This window comes from Papaver somniferum, chromosome 8, assembly GCF_003573695.1.
Source record: "Papaver somniferum cultivar HN1 chromosome 8, ASM357369v1, whole genome shotgun sequence".
Lineage (NCBI taxonomy): Eukaryota > Viridiplantae > Streptophyta > Magnoliopsida > Ranunculales > Papaveraceae > Papaver > Papaver somniferum.
The window spans coordinates 23,192,516-23,204,742 of NC_039365.1; the positions used below are offsets into that span (position 1 = coordinate 23,192,516).

Consider the following 12,227-nt stretch of genomic DNA (forward strand, 5'->3'; position numbering starts at 1 on the left):
CCCCCCCCGAGGAGCAGCGAGATTCCGAAGGCTAACACTCCACGGCTTACGGTTCCTACTATTGACTTAATCACCGAAGGAGTTATTGAAATTCTCAGGAGTATACCATTCCTTCTCCGCGGGATTGGGAATGTAACAAGTCATTGTCGTCTCCCCCTTACTCCGCAGATAGCACTCCCTCAGTGCACGAAGATAATTCCCCGATAGTTGCGATACAGAACGGCTGTGAGTATTGGTGGAAGAGCCTTCACGACTAGCAAGCACATCATATTAGAAGGAATCACCTGACTTGTACAACGGAAGCATAATCCCAGCTTCGAACTCTCCAACCGTAGTCAACAAATGAAATTCATCGAACTCATACTTTGAGATAAGCTCATAAGTAATATCATCCTCAGGGGAATAGAAACGAACCTCGAAGGCTTGAAGCACATGATTTTCCTTAAATATTTCGAGATCAATATGCTTGAACGTTACTTTTTTCTTGCTGAACGAAACGCTGCGTATCAATGGGGCAGCCTCATCCTCCTCGGCGGGACTGGATGAACCAATGAAAGCCTCGGAAGCCTTTCTCTTCAAAGAAGGATTTTTTGAAGATTCAGCCCTCGGAACACCACCTTTGGTATTCTTCCCTTTAAAATAAATAGGAGGGGGCGGCAGATGATGCTGGGGCACTGCAGAACGTAGAGGAGGAACATCAAAAGCGACGGCACGAGTCGGTGCCTGCGTACTCCTAACATCATCACGATCACGAGACACCGCGCGATCGACAACTTTTCGAGACCCAGAAGGATTTGTCGAAGGAACCTCTTCCCTAGAAGATGAGGCCCTCGCCCCAGAAGAAACTCGATTTCTATGAACATCATCTTGAGACTTTCTACACGGAGGAGATCTCGATAGACCAGAACCAGGAGTCTGATAAGGAAGCCGCGGACGGTCAGACATGGCTGCGAAAAGATTAATCATAAACAAGTCAAAAACAAACACAAGGACATCACAAGATCAAAAAAACCACATACATAGCAATCCACACACGATAACGCAGAAACCCTAAAATTAGCATACATGCTCGGAACTCCCTAAATCCGTACCCTGAAAAGCTCAAGCAAAACAAGGACCTCCTTGATTTAAGACGAATAACAGGGGCAAACTAGCATGCAAGCATTAAAAGAAGTTCTTCATCACAAACAAGGGACAACAGTAGCAGAAAATTTACAAATCAACATAGCGTGAAACAGTGGAAACAAAGAAAAACTTACCAGCAAAAAGAACAAATCAGAAATAAAGAGAAGGCAAGTGTGATTAATGCTAAGGCGGAGAGAATTTAAGGACTGAAGAATGAAAACTGACAGAGAATTTAAGGGCTAAAGAACAAGGAATAAAGAGCAAGGAATGAAGACGGAGAGAATGAAATTAATTTTTCTCTCTTCCTTAATATACTCGAAAGAAAGAGGAGGAAGTTAAGAGAGGAATGGGAAACGTGCCCATTAAATGAGATAAGTAACGAATAAAGAAACATGCCCAAGTATCTAGGAGAAGTTATTAGGAGAGAGGAAGAATATGTAACGACTATTTTCTTCGATGCTCCCGCTAAACACTCAAGCCCGAAGAAAATGGGAAAATTGAATGCACATATTTCATCATCAAACACGTGTACATATGAAAATACATGGAGGGCATGCGGACAAGGTCATCAAAGTATGATGACACACGCTCATAACCAAGAATTCCATCCCGTCAACGAGGGATCTTTACCCGAACAATCCAAGGATAGAAGTTAAAGGATGTTCCGGTAACACGCTGTACTGCGGAGCACCAAATAACTCCCCAAAGAGTTACTTTATCTCATCCCCAAAAGAATCCAAGATCAACGATGGAGAGAAGATGTACTGACATGGACGCGACAGAGGCAGAAAACACTTGCCTGACACGAGCAGGCGCCTCAACTACCCGCATTAAACACTCTGAGCAGCATACGTGTCGATCAACCCGTGGAACGAACGAGGATGACTCTGCGTGAGGAAGTTACGAACGAAGACCCCTGCGTGATGGACACAAAACACAAGAAGATAAGGTTCCAACGGCCTTCAGAGATGGGTCCCACACTCTAACCCTATAAATACCCCCTCTCCACCAAGAGGAAGGGGGATCGGAAAAATCAGGAAGAGAAGGAGAGAGAAGAATCTTGAGTGTAAGTTAGTCCTTTAAAATAGAAAGACATGTAAACTCAAAAGTCATTCGACTACTCCTGTAACCGTCAAGTATATAGTGAAACGACAAACCCCGTGGACGTAGGCCTTAGTGCTGAACCACGTAAACCTCGGTCTTGTTTATATTTCAGCACTTTACGTTTGCCTGAAACCCCATGAATCTTTACTTCCATGTTTTGTTTTCTTTGATTTTACTTATATCCCGTGCGCAAACGCCTCGCACGGAGTTAGATGAGGCTGTGATAAACCCGATGGTTTTGAGCCAAGGAATCAACACTATGATATCATTATTACAAATCATTCTAAATTACGATGTTTGGTTGTGAGCATTCCGATGCCTTCATGATTTGTGTGTTCACACGCCAAGTACAGAATTTTTCGTGTAATCAAGGATACATAGTGACCCCTCAATCTCCAATAGTTTAGAAGTTTTTGAAGCTCCCTCTGGGTGTTCTATTGTATAATACGATTCTCTACTAACATCAATACGAATTACTTTCCTGTCAGAACAACTCAACAAGTTCAAAGACCCTTTCACAGACACTGGTTGATATCCATCATCTTCAAACCAAAAACTCTTGAAAGAATTTCCATATCCATCATGTTTTAACCAAAATTCATCCACAGAATATCAATATCTCTCCATGAGTCACGTCCAATGCCAAGAGTAACAATTTTGAAGAAATAATTATTATTTCATTTATATAAAAGATAGCTTAAATGATGATCATTTTCATCACAAATACTATCCCTTCGAATACAAAGAACTTTATACTTATTTATGAGTTGTCAAAAACTAAATAAAAATTTAGTTCGTTGATATGTCGCTGATAGTACCCACAAATAACAGGAAGTTTAATCGAATTACGTGTATTTGGATTATAAACATGATGACTACACATGCGGTACTGTTCTAAAATAGGATCGTTTAACACTATCCTCCAAATCGCGATATTATTCCGTGTTTTGGAGATCATTATAAGGACTTTTATTATCAGGATTGAAATCGGGATAATTTCCAGAAAGACTGAGAAATCCACGAGACATGGTTCGTCTTGAATGTGACTTGATAAAATCGAAATCATTAATGATCAAACTAGACCATGTTTTGCATACACGTCTAAATTGCATTAAACAATCAACGGGTATTCTTGTAAGTATATCGTATAAAATAACATCAGAAGCAATAGTAGGAAAAGATTTACTAGACCCTCAGAATCACCATCGTCAACTTCTTTCCGCTTCTTCTTCTTCGTCATTGTCAGTCTCTCTTCTGTATCTTTTGTGTACACTTTCTGAGAAACCCTAGAATTTTAGAATAAAAACAGGATGTTTCCCTCCGTGGGTAAAGGACCCATACTCCGCACACATGTAAACGTGAAGGTTACGAAATGGACCCAAAAATAGAAAGCCCTTCAGTAGGACTGAGTTTTATCTTTTCAGTATGGGACTAGGACTCTATATGACGTCCTATAAATACACTTCTGTCTGTGTTTTTATTAATCCAAGATTTTCAAATTATTGAGGTGCATGGCTGATCTTTAATCAAAAGATCAACTGTTAGTCTGTTAGTATTAGGATCCCATCACTAGGGTTTTCAAAAAATAAAATTTAAGATATGAAAAGCTTTCAAGATCTAGAAGAGGGTGGTGGTACCTTCACATCAAGAAGGCGTACTCTATAAACGGAAAACAAGATCCTATAGAAGCTGTAAAATCAGATGTTTATGAAATTAACAGGTCCCTTGGTACCTTTAAGCGTCTTGTTCGTGATGACCTTGGCACTCCTAAAGATACGCCTCAACTTCGTCAGAAATTGCGCAGCACAAGGTTACATATTGCACAGTTGGTGAAAGACACTTCAGCTAAACTCAAACAAGCCAGTAACATACATCAGTGTATTGAAGTTGGTGCTAGGAAAAAGATAGCAGACGATGCTTATAAACTTGCTAAGGACTTTAAATCAGTTGTAAAAGATTTTGAGGAAGCACAACATGTTGCTGCTGAAAAGGAGAAACAGTATGCGCCTTTCGTTTCACACTCGGGGTCTTCAAGCAACACTACAAGCGAGATGGAGAGGAATTCGGATAATAATAACCCTGAACAGCTCACTGCTCTTATAGAATCTAGAAAGCAGGAGTTTTTGCTACTTGATAATGAGATTGCTCTGAATGAAGGAATCATTGAAGAAAGAGAACAAGGTATTCAAGAGATACAGAACCAGATTGTTGAGGTACATGAGATTTTCAAAGATCTTGCTGCGCTGGTCCGGAGCAAGGAGATGCCATCCATCACATTGATTTGAACGTCGATAAATCGCATACGGCAATTGAACAGGGGAATTCCCAACTTGAGAAAGCGGATAAGACCCAAAAATCAAATTCATCTTTGACGTGCTTACCGTGGGTGGGTGATTCTTGGGCTCATCTTCTCAGCATGATATTCGTCCTGAAAGCTTAAGTATCAAGAAACTTGATGTCTCGATCAACTAACTATCTTGGGAAAGCCAAATCAGTTGGACAAGTAGTTATTCTCAAACTATTTTCATCCGAATTGTGGTTGCGAAGCTAGCATGGACAACTGTTATTTCAGTTCGAGAACCTGTTGGAAATTGTGGGTTACACAAGAGGATGAAAACAGAAATAGAAAATGGTGTACCCCTGACTTCAAGGCTCTTTCGATTCTTTTAGACAATAATTCGACCTTTCCCAATAAATTTGGCGAGTACAAACGGTCTCTCGAATTATGCCTTCAGGATTCAATGAAGCCCTAACACCGTAATCGAATTCAAGGATTGTACTTCCTTGACCCGACCAAGAAACACACTATATAAGGTTCTGATGATGTTTTTTAGAGAAGAAGAAAACAGATTGTTTTTGATGTGTTGGAATGGGAGAACATCTTCGCTACTTATAGTGATATTCATGCCTGTTGGTACTGTTGTTTCATCACCAACAGACGCTTCCAAAAGCCATTAATGGTGGCTCATGGGAAGAGACGCGTCTGTTCAATTTTGAATGGAAACTTCTAGATTTTACAAAGTAAAACCAGAAAAAAAATTCCACGATCACCGTATAACTCTGCGTAGCGGCAAACCTTGAAAATATCCAACAGAACCTTTCAAATGAAACTCTGTTTTCTTATTATTTTATGGGTATCTAAATAAGAATATGCACTCACTTTGAAACTACTTTTCTTAATTCTCAATCAGATCTACATGCTGAAACCTTACCATTCTTGTATATCTCTTATATTTTGTCTTGAATTTCTTAGATGATTGTTTACCCAGTAATTTTTGTTGGTAACATCTGCAGCTCAAAGAATGTATATTTTCTTCAAAATCCCTCATTGTCTATCTGGTTATCCCTACCACATTGAACAGTAACAGCACGGACTTGCTAAACTAACAAGTTATAGGGAAAAAGGAAAAGTATGGAAAACACTTTGCTAAACTACTGGCGACCAAATGTGGAAAATGCTGTCAATCAAATGGAAAAAAGGATACTCCATTATAGTTATATATAACTCAAACATCGTAACTGTAGTACCGATCCTTATCGTTGTCTTTCTCATATCTAGGAGCACAAAAGATTATTTAAGTGTAGGATGTGATATGACTGCTACTAAAATAGGAGCAGATTTATAGGGTCTTGTCATATTAGTATTATGAAACATATCGACATTATACTTCTTTTCCTCGTCCTCTGTCAAAATCCATAATGTGCGAACTTCTCCATAAACTCCTGTTGGAATTTTGAATAGAAATATGAGTTTGTTAGTTTGAATGGATGTGTCTACTCACTTAAACCTTTTCAATAAGTAGTGTCTTATCCTAAGAGATGTGACTCTCCATTAAGGGTTGTGACTCTTCATGAAAGGATTTCTCCAAGAGTCACTTATAAACCTATATAAACCCCACACATTCTCCGTTGCAAAAATGTGTTTTTTCGAGTAATAAACTATTACTAGAAATTTAGGAGTTTGCATGTTGTCTTCAAGAGTCAAAAGAAGAGTTTGTGCTACATCTTTCGCGTTCGATGTTTGGTGATCCTCGAATACTGCAAGAAATACAGAGCATTAAATGTCTTAAGTAAAGAGATTACTCGCCTCAATACACCCAAGTAAGTTTATTTAAGTTTTGTGATTGATCATCTTTTTCTACCATTCTTTTCTTGTTTTGTTGTTGGTATTACGAAACGTGATACATAGATGAAAACCTTGTTAGAAAGAGTTGTAACGGATCGGTGGATAATGCACGAGTTGTATTATTGGAGAATCGGTAACGAAGATATTTATCCAACAATCTTAAGACATTTAAGTGTTTGTTTATCTTTGTTACCGATATATGGTTTACGTGTTAACCCATCTTCCAATTATTCTTTTCATGAACAAGAATAATTTTGTTGGCAAAGTTTGGTGGTGAGGCACTGGACTTGGTGCTTACAACTTGAAATTACTCGCCTCAATACACCCAAGTAAGTTTCTTTTAGTCTTGTGATTGATCATATTTTTCTATTATTCTTTTCTTGTTTTGTTGTTGGTATTACGAAATGTGATACATAGATTAAAACCATGTTACAAGGAGTTGTAACGGATCGGTGGATAATGCGCGAGTTCTATTATTGACATATTTATCCAATAATCTTCAGACAGTTAAGTGTTCGTTTATCTTTGTTACCGATGTGTGGTTTACATGTTAACCCATCTTCTAATTATTCTTTTCATGAACAAGAATAATTTTTTTGGCAAAGTTTGGTGGTGAGGCACTGGGCTTGGTGCTTACAACTTAGTGCTTTATAAGTTTTGGAGCAATTCTATACATGTTGTTGTCTTGAAAGGATGGTTCATGTTCTTTCAAAATTATATCCTCTGAAACTTGCAAAACCCCACAAGAATGATGTCGAGACATGTTCTATGATGTATTCATCTTTAGGATGGACAGAAGAATGTTGTTTCTTGTAAAAGAGGATAGTGTCTCTTTAATGAGTCCATTCATTTCAAACAAAGACTGCAATCTGGTTCAGACGACTTGGCATACGTTGTTAGTGATCCAACCTGGTTGAAACTAAGGTTGTGTTACTTGTGTAAAATCAGTATTGGATCGTATCATATGCATTTTGAAAGAAAGAATGGAATTAACTTGATGACCGTTTAAAACAACCTGTAGAGATTTGGATATGTCTCTGTAGACACAGAATACCGCACATTAATAACGCATGTGAAGTACTGATTATCGAGACCAAGCAAAGACAATCGCGTACAACTTATTCAGAATAACGCATCGGATGACGTCAGCTTAATTACGAGAAAAGTATGAAGAGCCATGCGATGTTATAGAGCATGTGCCAAATGAGTCAATGTAAGCGTGTGTTCATGACGCACGCCAGATTCGAAAATAAGGGCTTTATTAGCTGTCATCAACTATGTAAATCCCTATATAAGAGACCGAGCGACCTTGTATTGAAAGAGATCTTTTTGAGAGTTTAGACAAGGAATTTAGGAGAGAGAAAGATTGTTTGTTCTCCAAGTTAGAGTTTTCTTGTTATTTTGTATCCAAACTAAAGATCCAATGAATGTTCTTATGAATTTTATGATGAGTACTTGAGTTGTTCTATAGATTTCATTAAGGATGTGGTTGTAGGATTTCCTGCAACTACATTTTGGCGCTAGAAAACAGCTCGGAATGATATATACCCTGTTGGTGGAGTTTCTTGAAAACAAGTTAGGAGATCTTCATAATCTTGGAAAAGTTTAAAAGATTCAGTGAACAATCTTTGTTTTTTCAAAAAAACGATGAATGTTGGTAAACTGTTATAGACAGAAAAGATGGTAAGACAAGAAATTGCAGCTGAACAAGCGGTATTAGAAAGAGTAGAAGAATCGTTGGTAGAAGAAGGAGCGAAATCGCAGAATCGTCAAGGATGGGAGAAAGAAACAACAGAGGAAATAAAGTCCAAACTCAGATCCAAAACGAACCAGTGCAGAATAGAATTATCGATTACGATAGAGTAAGCGTTCATACTTCACAAACAGATTCAACAGAAGAAGAAGGAGAGCGAAGGACTGTAAACGAAGGACTTATAGAAGGAATGAAGAAAACATGAAGATTAAGGAACTTCGACAGAGACCGGTTGCGGAAAGAAGGAGAGAAGATGATGAACGTGCGAATCTAGCACGCCAGAATAATGAGTTAAGAGAAGAGAACCTAAGATTTCAAGAGCAAAGATCAAGAAGCGCCACGCACTCCAGGTCAGGGTCTAGTAGAAGAGATATTAGACAAGACAACATTGTCGGGAACTTTCAGATAAATGAAGATTTACAGGGTCCACGCGGTGAATATCGCATAAAACAACAACCGATTAATGATCGGTACGTACATCATGGCGAAGATTACCGCACACAAGAGGGTAACAGAGATAATAGGCATGAAAAGCATGGTGAAGATTACCGCACCGGGTGCATGACCACCACCAGAAGGTCATGCACCCGGTGCAGCGTAAGGAAGGAATACATATTTGATTGAAGTAGGAGCAAAGGCAAAGAATCTATACTGTAATTTCATAATACATTCATTCAAAAGCATAGAGGATCCATGATAACGTCTTGAGCCGAGTTTTCGCAAGAGACGGTGATGGAAGAGAAATATTGAATCTTGCGAAGATATCACCCTTGAAGGAATGGCAAAAGCAACCTATTCTTTTTACCGCAGAAGAAGTACCAAGAGGAGGAGAACCACACGAAAACCTATTAGTGGTTAAGCTAGAAATCAATCCAAAGGCAAAAGAAGATGAATATGAATATGAAGATGAAGAAGATAACGTGGACACATGGGCCATCAATAGGATATTGATTGATCCTGGTAGTTCAGTTGACATTCTGTTTTATCAAACATAAAAGACTATGGGTGGTAGAGATGAAGAGCTTATCTCATCAACGTATAAGATTTACGGTTTCAATGGAACAACTAAAAAGCCAAAAGGAGTGTAACAATGCGAATTCCTCTAAAGAACATATCATCTGAAATAGTATTATGCATTGTCGATTTAGAATCACCCTATAATGCTTTGATCGGAAGACCATGGTTACACGGTATTCTAGGAGTGGCGTCAACTTTCGATCAATGCATCAAGTTCCCTCTCCCTCAAGGTATTGGAGTAATAAGAGGAGATTTAGTTGAAGGAAAAACCTTCCATGAGATTGATATTGACAAATATGAAGAACGCGCAAGAAAGAGAAGAAATTGGAAACAACAGATACGAGAAAGTCAGTGAGGTGAATAATTAATGGTAGATGTTGTCAGTAAGGAAGGTGAAATAATAAATACTTCCACAAAGGCGATAACAACCGCATAGGAGCACGGGCATGAATTCCATGAAGGAGATTTAGTATTAAGGCAGAAACCGCGTTATCAGAAGAGTGGTAAAGGAAATGTGGAAAACATGTGGGAAGGACCATACAGAATCAGAAAGGTAGTTGGGGATGGAAAGTATGAGTTGGCATATGAGAAGAATGGACCATCATCTAATGATCTATGGAGTCAAATGTATCTGAAGAGATATGGTCTTTGCGGCAGTTCTCGCACAACAGAAGAAATGGAACTCATGCGAATCAATATAATGGATAACATACGCCAACTTCAGAAAGCACAGAAGGAGAAATCTCAGATATAAAATTTTCTAGAAGACAATTGTCAATGATGTGAATAAGAAAAGAAAAGAAGATAGCAGAATTGTATTAATCATACATATGAATGTGATAAACATCTTTTCATGATGATACTACACCAGAAAAGGGAAAAAATAAGACCTTAATAGAAGGCATCAGAAGTAAGGACTCCAATTAGGGAGGCTAGGTAACAAATTATAGTGTCCACCCTAGTTCGCATATACAGAAAGAGGCAATAATAAGACATAACACGCGTCATAATTTGGAAAACTAGTTAGCATGGCTCAAGTGAAATCTACACCGACCCTGGAGCTTGAGTCATGGAGATTTGGGGTAAAATAAAAGCCCATCCAGGAGAGGCGCCTAAATTGAAAAATTAAGGTGATAAGGTCTCTCTTAAGGAGTGTGCAGAAACTCGATCAAGGCGTCGAGGTACACGGTTGGGTCAAGAGTGCCTGGGACGTCTGGAGCGTACCTGGCCGCTCTTGACAAGTCTTGACTATGATGTACTCGGTCCGAAGAAACCCCACTTAGGGTGCGGTCTTGTAACTATAAGCCATATCGGCGGAGGGATAATAGGCCGCGAAAACAACTGTTTTTTGCATCACTGGATGGGAGGATCCCACCCTAAACCGGTAGGGGTAAGCCTCCTTGAAAGGGCAATAAGGGGGAATATAAGGACGACACCCTCCATTAGGGAGCTGAATTGTGTCAAAGACGCAAATATCATGAGGCTTTTCACTCACGGGAGTATTAAGGCTTGTCTTATTTACACGTCAATAAAACCTGAAGAGGTAGTAATACTAAAAGATGATAAGGCGAGATCAATGGGCCGTTACACGAACACGTAAATGCCTCATGCGATCTCGTCGCACAGAAACAAAATCATATACTAGGAAAAATAAGACCTTTAATTAGGAAGGAAAAATAAGACCTCATGAGAAAAATCCAACAGAAATTAATAATTATTATTTTGCAGGAAATACTAATGAGAGAGCAACTAAGCTTGCGAATACAATCGCATGCGGAAAGGGTATTTCCCACAAGAAGAAATCAGCAGATGTACAGATGTGACACATTAAAACAGAATATAGCTGAGGCAACAAAATAAGGTACACTCGTAAGATAAGGTAAGACAAAGTAATTAAGACAAATAGACACATCCTAGATCACCGCATCAGTTAAATACACACATACATGATAACAAGTAATCTTTTATGACCCAATATTTGCTTAGTCCACTCATCCGGCGGCAACTAACAGAGGCAAGTATGGGAATGCAAGCATATAAAAGGGTGTTATTCGCCCCCATATGATAGACTTACGCACAGGTTATTTGTCGTCATAAGTAAATATTATTATACATGTACCACCAAGTTAACTCCAACTGTTAGAAAGAACGATTTTTTTTATAGATGCAGGTATATCACAAGGAGAATTACATTAAGATATCTTAAATACTTAAAGAGTTTGCACTGAAGGAGAAATTTCAAAAGTTAGAAAATATATGATGTACAAAGAATTGACAAAGGATTTACAAGCATGACAAGATAGAAAGGATCTGCAAGAATAAAGAGTTACTTCTCGCCTATGTTATGTTCATCAGTTGTAGAACCATTATCTTCTTCATCAATCTCCTCATAATCCTCGTCTTCTCCTTCGCTATCAGAGATATCGGAACTTTCTTCGTTTGTAGGAACATCAACAAGATTGTACTGAGAAAGAGGAATGCCATTTCAGCACAAACTTTCTTAATAGCCGCATCACGGACGCGAATAGCATCCTTGCTGTTATTGGAAACAGTGACAACCAATTGCCTCTTAAGCCTGCGATATTTGGAGTCACAAGCGCTAAGGTTCGCCTCAAGACCCTCATACGCGGCAAGCTTCGCCTCCAGATCCTTAATTTATTCACGAAATTCCTTCCCATCCTCTGCGAAAGAAGATCAGAAGGTTAACACCACTTAAGAATATTTTTCTAGAAATGAGAAACAAAAAAATATAATAAACAACCTTCTCTATTAGAAATAATATTCTTAACCAAGGCAGTGTGATCCGACTCAAGGCTAACATTGACAGCTAAATCATTCCTGGCATTATCTAAGACCCTAGACGCCCATTGAAACTCAGTATCACTCTTTATAAGAAGTCGGGAGCCGATCAAATTTCCTCGTCCTATAAGTGCGTCTTTTTCGCTTATAGCACGATCTCGCTCTATTTGAACTTGAAGGATGGTTCCTTGAAATTCCTTCAAATCTTTAGCACCTTTGAGAGCAACCTGATCCTTCTCATTAATAAGGGTATTAATTCTTGCTTCTAAAACCTTAATCCTTCTTTTGGATTCCAAGAAGCGA

The 12,227-nt window shown here is 38.7% G+C and overlaps 1 pseudogene; it reads left to right on the forward strand.

Annotated features, from left to right (window-relative positions):
- Window positions 1–3,828: 3,828 nt before the first annotated feature.
- Window positions 3,829–11,841, forward strand: LOC113305269 (annotated as a pseudogene).
- The last annotated feature ends 386 nt before the right edge of the window (window positions 11,842–12,227 follow it).